The following is a 13,047-nucleotide window of genomic DNA, read 5'->3' on the forward strand; positions in this document are numbered from 1 at the left end:
TTGTTGTTGGGCTTGGATCCGGGAGGAAGGTGGTTCTGGTTTTGATGCAGTTGTGGGTGTGTCGACTGTGTCTGCGCTGCAGGCGTAGGCCTCTGCTCGGACGAAGCCTTACACCCCGCCGTCTGCTGCCCCAGGCGATGCAGACTCTTGGGTTTGAAGCAGTTCTTGCACTCGCCAGGTTTCCACACGTGCTCAGTGAAGGTGCCACAGGCAGACATGGCTGCTGTTGCCGCCCTGCTGGGGTCCTGCTGAGGCCCTGCTGGGGTCAGTGGACAGGGGGAAATCCTGCCATGGAGCCACACAAGGACACCGGAACTGACTCTCTTGACTGGTTACAGCAAAACGCAGTTCCCTGGACACAGACAAGACACCGGAGCTGGAGGAGAAGATAGGAAAAAAAGGCAGAAGGATCGTCTGTTAGAATTCAGCTGAAGAAAATGGAAAATATGTTTTGTTTATATTTGCCCAGTCAATGAAGTGTGTGAGAGAGTGCCTGGTCACACCACAAAGTAAGCAAACATTTCAATTTGACAATCATCTCTACACACACACACATTCAAACTCACACACATTTTAACTCACGCAGAGACACATTCAAATTTTTTAGAGATGCACACACATTCAAATTCACACAGAGATGCAAATATTTTCACACACACACAAATTATACTCAAACAGACACACGCACACAGTTTAACTCACGCAGAGACACACACATAAAAAAATGTGAGAGATGCACACACATTGAAATTCACACAAAGATGCAAATATTTCCACACACACACACACACACACACACACACACATACATTACTGTGTCAGTTCAACATCAGCTCACACTGCCGACAGAGTTTGCATTTCTGGCCAACCTGAACATATAACAAGCAGTGCTGATGCTTCACCACTAGATGGCAATCACTCTCTATTTTACAGTCCACAGCAGAAACTGTAAAGGACAATGAGACCAAAACTTGGCTCAGATGAGCCTATATCCATTCAATAACACAAACAGAGCCAGAACTAGGCCAGTTTTTGTGGTTTATGTAGGTATGATAAGCCCATAGGTGATAACTAGGTTTTATATTTAACATAAACAATAATTTTGCTGGGGATCCCCCTGGTACCCCCCCAAGCCAAGGACCCCACTTTGAGAACTAATGTACTCCACAACAAGTATAGTAATGCATACACACTCACACACGCCAGATGTGTGTGTGTGTGTGTGTGTGTGTGTGTGTGTGTGTGTGTTGAGGGCAGCAGATGAACAGAGGGTTACAGACAGACTGTTGTTCCGCTGTATTGTTCCTGAACAGCCAGTTTTATGAGACACACACTGCAGCCCCTTCTCCAACGGCAATAAATCTCGACCAGTATCTCCTAAATCCTGCCTCCCAGAGGAACACAATGCGAGTAAAAGTCTTCAGCTGTAGACAGATTTACCGACATCTGACAAAACACCATGAGTCTTTCATTGGGAGTTACGTTTCCAAAGGAAACAAGCAGAACATAGATCATAAGCTAGGGTATTTAGCGTAGATAGCAGGGCTGGGGGCGTGGGGTGATACGACTTCAAATCAATATCACCATTATTTCAAACTTTTGCCTCGATTACGATACATTTTTGTAAGCCACCATTGTACAACAAATTGTATTACACAGCTTGGTTGAATGCTTGATTCTTGATTGGTCAGTCACTCAATTAATGTTTATATGTTCTCTTTTTGTAATGTTGCTTGTTTTCTGTATGGGGACGACGGATTGAAAATTAGCATTCTTGCTAAATCCGGCGTACTTACATTGCATTGTATGTGTGGTGTTCATTAATGTGTGCTGTCCCTCCCAAATGAACGTATAAATATAAAATATATGAATTCAGCGGTCTGTTATTTTTGAATAATGACCACTCTCGGGGCGCTCGGGGTGGTGCAGTGGTAAAGTCCCAATCCACCGCAGTGCATCCGGCTTTGTCGGGGGTCTATGCGAACACAATTGGCTCCGTGTTCAGGGGGGGGAAGCCGGGCGGGGAGGGTGATATTGGTCACTGCATGTATTCCTACGGGCTGGGGCGGCACCTGTCAGCAGGGAGTGTTGGGCGGGAGGAGTAGGACGAAGGACTTCTAAGTTTACTTAACCCATTAAGGCCCGAGTCCAATTCTTAAAATGTTTTCTATATCCTAACAGATTTTTGAAAAAATATTTAAAAACATCTTTTACGAGTTTTCAAAAATAGCAGATCTACAAGCTCATAGCGCGGCACTCGGTGCCGCGCTATGAGCTTGTATATCTGCTATTTTTGAATAGCCAAAGAAACCTAAAGTGACACAGATGCGTTCCAGGTCTAAATCGGTTAAATCCCGATGAGAAGAATTATGTCTGCCAACATCTATACTTTTCTTGTTTCAAATGTTTCCATTTGATTTCAGATCGGGTGCTGTGAAAGGCCACTTTTCTTTCTTTTTCATCTCAACCGTTAAAAAAATTCATTTGTAAGTTATATAAAACATGTTTGCATTTCCTGGCTTACATCATTCCATTTGACCCATCCACCACCAATAACAAAACATTCCTCCATAAAACCCACAGAGACAGAGAACCAAATGATGAGCACATCCAACAGCCTGCTGTTCACAGATACAATTAAATGTAACACCTGTGTGTGTAGTATACGACTGCATCTTCTAACAGCTCTGGATTGGAATACGTCAGCTAACCTCCGGCTAATGATCACATCTCGTTCGTCCGATTGAAGCCGCTCTCTGCCGGCCCCCTGGAGGACACCATTAGACTTTCAAAAGAGGAGGTCAAAAGATGAAAGAACTTGAAAGTGGAATGTGAAAATGTGAGATACAGTAAAGTGAAGGGGAAAGCGGACAGGGCATAGGATGAAATGAGGTCAGGATGGAAGGCCGCTAAGGGGACAAACCTCATGAATTAAGAATGAAATGACTGGAAGACAGTTTTTAGAAGGAGACATCACTCAGTTGTCTCCGTTTTCACGTTATCGTCTTTAGTTCGTTTATGAGGTGAAGTCTGGGAGCTGATGACAGGACAGCGTTGGATAGCATGCACTTGGGCGCACGCGCACAGGAGCGCGCGCGCAGTCTCTCATTTGTTACCAGGACTATTTATCCACACGTAATTGTTTATTTTATTATCGTCTCCTAAAGTCACAGTAAGTTTCACGAACATTCAGCCGCTATACAAGCTCCCAACGCATCATGTATACCGCTATGCTTTATTTCAATTCGGACATGTTCATGATACTGGAACTACACATATTAGGGTGTGACATACTGTCACCATCGACGCGTCGATCTACACCACTGTGTATTAATAACACAATCACTGTGCAACAGGTATGGATTATGGTAGCGGTAACACTAATATGACGAGTCTCTGATGACAGCGCAAGGAGGAGAGAGTGTTGGTAGGAAAGAAACACATTTGACACTGTCTCCATGCAGATTCATAGTTCAGACACATCAAAATCCACAACTGAAACACTGGGGGGATCATAGCAAAACATTTGCAGCCCTATAAATCGTGGAGGATGCGGGATTTCAGCGTTATTAAAGTGAGCTGTGCTGGCCCGGACGGCTGGCGTAGCAGTCTGGGCACCTAGGCTGCTAATGCCGCCTGACAGCGCGTCGCGGGTTCAACTCGCGATCCCGACGACCTTTGCTGCGTGTCACGGCGTGTCAAAAGGAAAAAGAAAAAGTGAGCTGTGCTGTCCGTTCCCGCCGCAAAATTTAGAGAAAAAATAAAAATAAACATAACAATGTTGAAATGTTTGACAACTTCACAGTTCCCGGAAATATATAAAAAAAAATATTTAAAATCAGTTTTTTTAATAAAAAGACTGCAATGACGTGTGGGAAGTGGGGTCGGAGGAGGTGGACGTCCGCTGTAGTGTCGTCACATTTTCAGCCTTTCCGTTGCACAGGCTGCATGTTTAAGACGGAAGCATTTGAAAATTTGTGTGGAGTCAACAGTCTGTCTCCAGAGACTATGATGCAGCAGTCTGGATGCTGCCACTCCATGCAGCTCTGTGTGACTAAATGGGATTTATAACAGTTGCAACCACTGCTGTATATCGTTGTTGTCGGGCAGAAAACCTCCATATTTGAACTTTTTGTGATTTTTCGTAAATTAACGCCCTACATGATCATACTACAGCGTCACAAAAATCATAAAAAATAGCAGATCTGCAAGCTCGAAACGCAGTGCGAAGCAACGCGTTTTGAGCTTGTAGATCTGCTACTCTGTTTTTTTATTTGAATGCTGAAAAGTAACAGTGTTGGATATGAGGTTTCTACCTGACGGAGACGATATCGTTGCTGTCGGGTGGAAACCTTGCATGTCCAAAACAGTTCCGTCTTAATAATGCTAAAAACATGAGCGTTATGAGCTTGTTATGAGCTTGTTGATCTGCTATTTGAAGTAGGGCGCATTCATTTGAGAAAAAAAACGTTGAAAGAATGGAGATATAAGGTTTCTGCCCGACAGCAACGAATTTAGCCTGGTAAACACCCCCTCCCTCCGGAAATCTCATGCATTGCATTGCATTTGGTTTCAGGAAGGAGGGTCTGGGATTGCTCACAGAGTAAAGCTGCCCGAACCGCTGCGCATACGAACCAATCAGCGGCTGCTAGGGGCGGGATCATCCAATCACCTGCCTAGTAGCTTGAAAAAATGAAACTCCGTCTGTCATCGATTCTGCGCCCGAAGTCTCAGATGCAAGTACGCTGTGAAACAAAATGTGTGTCGCAAGCTTCTTCCATTTGACGGAGTGAGGTTACAACGAATTACGGTCTCTATGGAAACAGCCACATCTGTCTGACTGACAGATCTGTCTAACGGGGGTCATAGGGGTCCGGTCCGAAATAGAAGGATATCGTCATGGCAACGCCCCGGTGGCTCGTGTCCCCACCCTATTTAGGTCACAATAAAGCCCCCGACTGAGGGGCTGTTGACGAGGGGAAGATTTATACCGTAACACCACCCACCCCACCCTGTGACATCCTGACAGGAAACAACACAACTGTACATGCTGGTCTATAGGTTAGACCAGGGGGTCCCAACCTTTTCTGGATCAGTGCCCACTTTAACAGCTCTCGTGGAACCACCCATCTGAACAGCATATCCGGCTGCTAAATTGTCAGATTTCTGCTTTACACTAAATATCTTTGCTGAAAAATAGCCAATCTACAAGCCCACAACGCATAGCAACGTGAGTTTGTAGATATGCTATTTTTTTTACCCCAGAATACGGATGCTGGGGTTTTACCCATTTAGACCGTGAACTCCTATATGTAACTATGCCTTTCAAAACGGGAACCCCTTTTGGGGTAGTTGTTGCTATGCACAGTATATAGCAACTATAATTTTTTGTAATTTTTGAATAAATCGTTTTTCACAAAACTAACAATTCATTGTTCAGCTTCCCGTCGGTGTGAACACGGCATTAGGTCAGGATGTAGAAGGCGTTTTTTAGAATCGTCCTCAGGTCTGGTTAGAAGAAAGGTCAAACACCCTGACCTGCTCCCTCGTAGGTGTTTGTTTACATCCACAACATGAATACCCAGATTACAGGGAACATGAAGTTGGTTTGTTCAGTGAAAGCGTTCCCAAGTTAAAGACACAATCATTGATAAACAAAATAGCATGTTTGTGTCTCTAAAGCTGACCCCTATTTGTAACTATACCTTTCAAGGCGGGAACCCCTGTTGCTATGCACAGTATATAGCAACATACATTCTAACATTATTTTTATTTTTTAAAATAAATATCTGAAGTTTTTTTTAGAAAACTTAGGTCAGGATTTAGAAGGCATTTTTAGAATTGGCCTCAGGTCTAAATGGGTTGGGTAGCTCTCCACCGCACCGATAAAGTGTTGGAAATCTGCTGTTGAATGGCCGATGGGTTCACTGTCACTCCGGGTCGCAAGTTTTAGGGAAGCATTGAATAGCAGCGGGCTTGTTGTTGAAAAAGACATCAAGCCATAGGCTATTTTTAGCACCAAAGTAGCCGTCTGTCTGTGTCGGCTCTCAGGTGCATTCAGCAACTTGTTTTCACACCTTCCAACGGAATGAACTCCTGACTTCATTCGACTTCCCGTCTGTAGTATTCTATTCTGTAGTAGTCTGTTTGGTGGAGAGCTACCTTTAGGGCATTGGTTCTCAAACCTTTTCATGTCAAGGACCCCCAAATTGACACATATTGGCGGACAGACGCCCATTTGAAAATATGCGCCAGGGACCCCCATAAGAGAAGACTTTTTCTTACAGCCATAGCAGTGCTTCTCAACCTTTTTAGTTTCAAGGACCCCCAGTTTGATATGCATTAGACCCACGGACCCCCACTTCATAACATTTTGACCCCCAATCTACACTGTAGTGTCATCAGTGTTAATTTAACTCAGAGTGTACAAATGGAACCAAATGGACCTGTTAGGGTCCATTTGCACACTCTTGGAGTTACAGACACATAAGGGTCCATTTAGTTCCCTTCCCAACAATCAATCATTTGTTTGGGGACCCCCTGGGGGTCCCCGGACCCCACTTTGAGAACCAATGCGTTAGGGTATATTTGCTTTTTTTCATAAAGGAAAAACACTGTCAACAGCGCACAAAAAAATTTATGGACATAAACAGACTTAAAGTTAGTGTAAGTGATATTTTACGGTTCAAACTTCTAATAATTTGGTTGACATCATCTGATCGTTAATAATCTGGTTTCTCCGCTGCTCGTCATGTTGTCAGGTTGTGATTAAACATATGCACGTTTTAAAAAAGGAGAGTAATCCAAATAAGACTCTTAGCTGCCTAAATAAATAGCAAGATTGAACATGAATCTAGCGGTGTTAATCAGGTCATGCTTAAATGAGATTAATACCAGAGCGATTAAGACAATCAGTGGAGTTTACACCATTTCTATAAGCATGCATGGTAACAAACTGACTGACTGAATTAAAATGCACGAAGGATTTGAGGCTGAATAATTAATTCAAATTTTGATTATGAACAAGGATGCAGTCAACACAAATTAATGCTACTGAGAGACTAGTATTTAAATAGCGAGCTATAACAGGATAGCACCAGTACACTAACACTGACAGTAATTAAACAGGATTAAAGCTGAGCTATGATTGGTTGAATTTATGAACTCTTCAAAACTTTACAGTACATAAAACTGAAATTATGCACTTCAAAATGTGGATGTATAGTACTTGAATGACAGAGAGAGAGTGAGTGAGTGAGTGAGTGAGTGAGTAGGCTATCTATCTACAGCAGTGATATTCAACTGGCGGCCCGCATTCCAAATCCGGCCCCCACCGAGCTTTCTTGTGGCCCCTGGAACATATTCCAGGTTCCAATGTAAAATTAAATGTAAATCATTTTTAGTAGATGGTGTGAAGGATGACCTTTTTTTTTTTTCCACAACCGTTCGTTAATGGTTAATCAACCATTAACAGATAAGAATAAAATGTAGGCTACCATTTAATGGAGCAATGTTAGTGACTCGCTCAGGGTCCCAAATTAACACCTACATTTGCAGTCAAGACACTGCTACAGGAACCCAAATGCGGGTAAATGTAATCTTTGGTGAGTAAGTCATCAAAAAGAAAATCACTTGGGTCAAAGTGTTAAAGTATAGCTCACCTCATATGTACGTACTTAAGAAAAGCAACTGGTGTTGAAATATGTATTAAGTATCAAAAGACTTTAAAGAAATTAAAGTATAAAGACCTTTTAAAGACTTCTAATTACTTTCAGAATAATGTAGTTTTCAAGTAGTTCAGAAATTATACATTTTCACCATGTAGCTAGGCAGCTTGGCAAAAGCCCCATCAGTGGCAAATCAATATAAAAGAGCACAACAGGGGTTTTGAGTGCAGTTCATCCATCACAGACATCCATTTGTAACCATTTCTGAGTGGGGGCCAAACAAGTATTCTCCTTATGAATCCATTAGTTTGTATATCCATCTTCCAGCTTCTCCATCTCCATCCACTTCAAACACACCATAAGAGCTTGTGCTCTTATCACCCGGGTGCTCAAAGCTAAATGAAATAACCTTTCATTCATACGAACATGTAAACACTTCACCTTGCCAGCCTGCCTTCCTATTTTCTTAATATCAAAATCTAAGCCTATGCACTAAGGACTGACACAGAAATGTTCCTATCAAACATCAAACAGCATGAATGCAGTATGAAGCAGGCCCTGATAAGTTACCAATTACCATAATGTGTCCATTATTGTGTCCAAACGGTTTTGTTGTCACACTGTTTTGGCCCCCGACTTCAAGTCATTTTAAACCTGTGGCCCCCTGCCTAATCTAGTTGAATATCCCTGATTTACAGTATATGAGAGCGCATGTGCGTTATTGAAAGAATAAGGTTTGTGCATATGTGTGTGTGTGTGTGTGTGTGTGTGTGTGTTTACGTGGGTGTGAGACAGGTGGGTTATGAGTCGTGTGTCGGTCGGATGACAAGGTGCCGATGTTGTTTGTCTCCATTTCCCCAACAGCAAAACACAAACTATTTGCGTCCTGACGTTTTTTCCTGTCTTGCTCTGACAGCAAAGCTAAGATTCACATTTAAGACTTTGTTTTTGCCACAGCTGCAGGGAGAGAGAAAGAGAGAGAGAGTATAATACGGCTGCTGCACAAATACTTTCCAGCGGAGACAGACGCACAGGCTGTAAAGACGAGGATATTTATACTGGGTCATCAGGAGGACGCGTATTCCTGCATTCCAGCTGGATGTTAAACACAGCTCAGTGAAATGATGGAAATTATGAAAAAAAGAACAACAACTACACAGTGGAATGATGTAAAACCGTGCGGTTACCATGTGAACTCTGTGTATGTACTTTGTGTTTACATATAAAGTATACACCAAGACATTTGTCGAGTGCGTGTGTGGCAAATAATTGTGGCTCCGGTTCTTTCTGAAGTCCAACTGAGGGATTCTATAAAAAAGAAGTTAAATATCCTGTACAGTATAAAATACTTAAACAGCGCTGTAATCTTTTTTTAGGAATTCAAATTAAAACGGAACAGATATGCATTGAACTACAGCACCCTATATTAAAATTGGATGGCTGGCCGGCCAGCCAGTGGACCATTGCCATGTCACTCTGACTCAGACATGACATAACCATAAACGAACCCGATACGCCCATATATAGGCATGTCACTGACTCAGACATGACATAACCATAAACAAACCCGATACGCCCATAGGCATGTCACTATGACTCAGACATAACCTTAAATACACCCGATATGCCCATAGGCATGTATGGATATCCAGTTGGCCAGAACCACTGATCCAACCAACAACCAATATAATATATCCCTGATGTCATATACTAATCATCAGGGTTCTCCATATATGGGCATAAAAGGGACAGGTAGACAGACAGATACCCAGACCGACGGGTACTCTGACAAAGCCCCTGACAGTATGACTCAGACATAATTGGTCGGATCGGCGGTGCGACGTAGGTGTGAGGGCCCCTAACCTTTAGTGTGGACAAAATCTCTATTGCATTAAGATGTGATCAGCATCCGGATATCGTACTGTATGAGGACATCGGAAAAAAACGCCCGTTGTAAATGCACATGGTACACAGATTGAAAACAGAATGTGATCAGATCTGACAGACCATGTCTGGAGGTGGTCTGACTCACGTTGTGATTGGATCATCCATTATCCAGATAAGATATCCAGATACAGGTCGCATTTTAACCACTTAAGCCCAATATAATTGGTAGCGGAAATAGCTGATAGCTGATCACAATGTGTCGAAATGCGATGCAGAAGTTTTGAAATTCTTTGAGAGATTTTCCCAATCAATGTGGTTAATGGAATTTACAAACAGATATACAATTCGAAGGTCATCAGATACGGTAGGTGGATATTTGAATCACCAACGTGCCAAGTGAATGGTAATCTAAATCCTACGGTACATATCCAATCAACAGTGTCCCTCAATGACGTTTGAGGCTTCAGGTTTTTCATTTTCCTTCACCGAGACGGATTTGAATCATTTAGCATGGAACCAGTATCCTCCAGGGAGGAGGACACATTCAAAATGATTAAATCTCAATAACTCTCGAGACAAATTACTTTGTTGAAACAGTTTAACATTGTTTTTTTGTGGATAAATGGGAAATTACTTGCAGAATGAATCTTAGTTTTCCCTGGTAAGAAAGATCCTTTAACCTTTTTCTCCTGTCAGGCAGTGAGATATGACGAGAGCTTCTCTTAAGCCAGAAGAATTAAACTTTATTTCTCATCTGTGTGGACCTGTCGGAGCATGAACATTATCTGTGGATGTGTTATTCTTACAGATAAGCTACTCCCCTCCCATGACCTTCAGTCAAATAATAGACCTCTTTTTTTGTATTACTTTTATTATGTAACAGCTCTTACATAAGGCCTTTAATGTAGGAATCCATCTTCCATGGTAATTTCATTGTAAGGGGGAGTAGAATGGATTCGCACTAGGAATGACAACTATGCACATTCTGACAAACTAATACACGCACAGGATGTTTTCTATGATCTCTCCCTGAGTCTTGGAAATATATACTCCTTGGTTTCTGTTGTGCATAAGCGATAATAGCGATTCTCACACACACACACACACACACACACACGCACACACACACACACACACACACACACACACGCGGCGCAACAAACTTTATTTGTTTAGTATGCCGCTCAGCTGTTTACGCTGAGTCATGAATAGATAATGAGTCAGAGACATTATTGGATCAGAGCGGTGAATGACAGAGTGACTGCTCTCCATCACATACAGTATCTCATTAAGACACGCAGACTGGTATGAAATAGAAGTGTTGATGATGTTTATAGACCACAACGTATACATTTATGTCTCTTCCATATTGTCACGCTGTCTCTAGACATCCTTATTGACACACGTCTCATTAGAATAAGATTTAACAGTAGATTTATAAGGTTAAAGACAAAGCAACAGAGAGACAGAGAGGAAACACTACATCCAAGACAGGAAGTCTGAGTTTATGTACAGTATACATACTGTATCATCATGGTTGGGTGGAAACTTTGTATGCCCAAAACAGGTACGTCTCAGGAAATGACAGAAAATAACCTGTAGATCGGCTATTTTTGCTACTTTTGTGTGACATAAAACATAACATAAAAAGTTGAAATCTGCAGATTCGACGACATATACACTATATGTCTACGAGCTTGTAGATCTGCTATTTTTGAAAAATTGTGAAAATGTGTGCAAATCTGTGAATATATATTATTTTAAAGCATTTTAAAAACATTTGAACATAATACACTTTTAACTCAAATCTTTGCTTCTGGGGGGGGGGGGGGGGTCCCTGGAACCAAATATTTTGCGATGAGGGGGTCCGCAGCATTTTGGGGGTCCTTGACAATTATGAAAAAGTTTGAGAAACACCGATATAGCAACATACGTTTTTTTTAGAAAACTGTTGGGATTTAAAAGACATTTGTAGAATCAGAACCTCAGGTCTTAATGGGTTAAGAAATGGTGCATTCATTTTCATTTCTGCCAGTCTCTAACTTTCTGTCCTCCGTTCTTTTCTGGGAAAAAAAAAAAACACTGAAATGGTTCAACTGTTTCACAGTTTGCTGCTCGCTCAGCAAACAGATAAGCGCCTCCACCTTCCAATCAGGTCAGGAAAACAAACGCACACACACACACACACACACAGGAGGAGTCATTCAGGTTGTTTGTCAGTGACAGAGGGGCGTGTGTGGTATGTAGGCCAGCTAACGGAGCGAACAATCTAATTTGAAGTGACGTTTGGAAGCCTCGTATCGATGCACACCTAATTCAATCTGCCCCGTTCCTTATTTCCTGTTCAACTGTCTGTGTGTCTCTGCCCGTGAGAAGGAATTTATCGGTGGTTTGCCTCTAGTCACAGGGCTCCAGGGCAATTTCTGCTATTTTGACAGGAAGGATTGCTGGAACAGTACACCGCTACAGCCCGTGAAATCCAATCTAACGCGGTAAAAAATCCATTAATTTAAGGCTTAAGGTATACAAATGGAACTGTAAAGGAACGAGAGCGCCGCCAACGACACAACAAAAAGGTTGTCCATATTATGGTTCATAAACATGACTGTTCAGAGAGAGCATGAATGAAAGACACAGAAAGAGAGAGAGAAAGAGATACAGAGGCTAATTCAAGTTCCTCTACTATCCTCTATTAAAACTATTCAAAATATTGGAAATAGAACAGAACTATTTTATTAATGAGAGATATGCACCAAACATACACAGACATACAACACATACAGACAAACCAGAGAGCAATACTTAAAAACAACTCCCCCATGAATCCATTTATTTGACAATGTAAACTAAACTGTGAATGTGAGAATGGCCACCAAACAGAGACCACCCAAAGAGAGGACAGCACCAGGAGAGAGAGAAAGAGAAAAGAGAAACTGAGCGAAAATGGGAGAGAGAGAGATAACGGTATTCTACTCTACTCTATCCTCTTCTAAATGAGACTTGGGGATCATTAACACCAAATGTATATTTCAAGGGTAATGGAAAGTGGCTTTATAGATCGCTTAACACATGACCCATAAAACGGTTCTCTGTTTGCAGTGTTTCTCAAATGGGGGTACGTGTACCCCTACCTAGGGGAACGTGGAGATACTATGTGAGAGAAAGTGGAAAATAAAAAATGTTGTGTATTTTGTTTGTTTAATGATATGGTACAGAGTGCCGCATTATGAGCTTGTAGATCTGCTATTTTTAGAAAAATCTTTGAATATACTGAAAAAGTTTGAAAACTGTTTGTTTTGGAGAAAAAAGTTTGATTTAGAAGACATTTGCAGAATCCCCAGAAGCAAAGATTTGAGTTACAAATGTTCGCTTAAAAAAATATATATATATACATATATTCATAAATAGCAAATCTACAAGCTCATAGCGCGGCACTCGATGCCGCGCTATGAGCTTGTAGATCTGCTATTTTTGAATAGCCAAATAAATCAAA

The 13,047-nt window shown here is 41.8% G+C and overlaps 1 long non-coding RNA gene across 1 annotated transcript in view; it reads right to left on the minus strand.

Annotated features, from left to right (window-relative positions):
• Positions 1–15: 15 nt before the first annotated feature.
• The window catches only part of LOC308092123, a 124,427-nt gene continuing 111,395 nt past the window's right edge, over positions 16–13,047 (minus strand). The window contains exon 4 of the long non-coding RNA XR_013933771.1: positions 16–376. This is a non-coding gene — a long non-coding RNA (uncharacterized lncRNA). The remainder of the gene's footprint in view (positions 377–13,047) is intronic.

The sequence above is a fragment of the Gymnoscopelus braueri genome, assembly GCF_963280865.1.
Source record: "Gymnoscopelus braueri genome assembly, chromosome: 9".
In the NCBI taxonomy this organism is placed as follows: Eukaryota; Metazoa; Chordata; class Actinopteri; order Myctophiformes; family Myctophidae; genus Gymnoscopelus; species Gymnoscopelus braueri.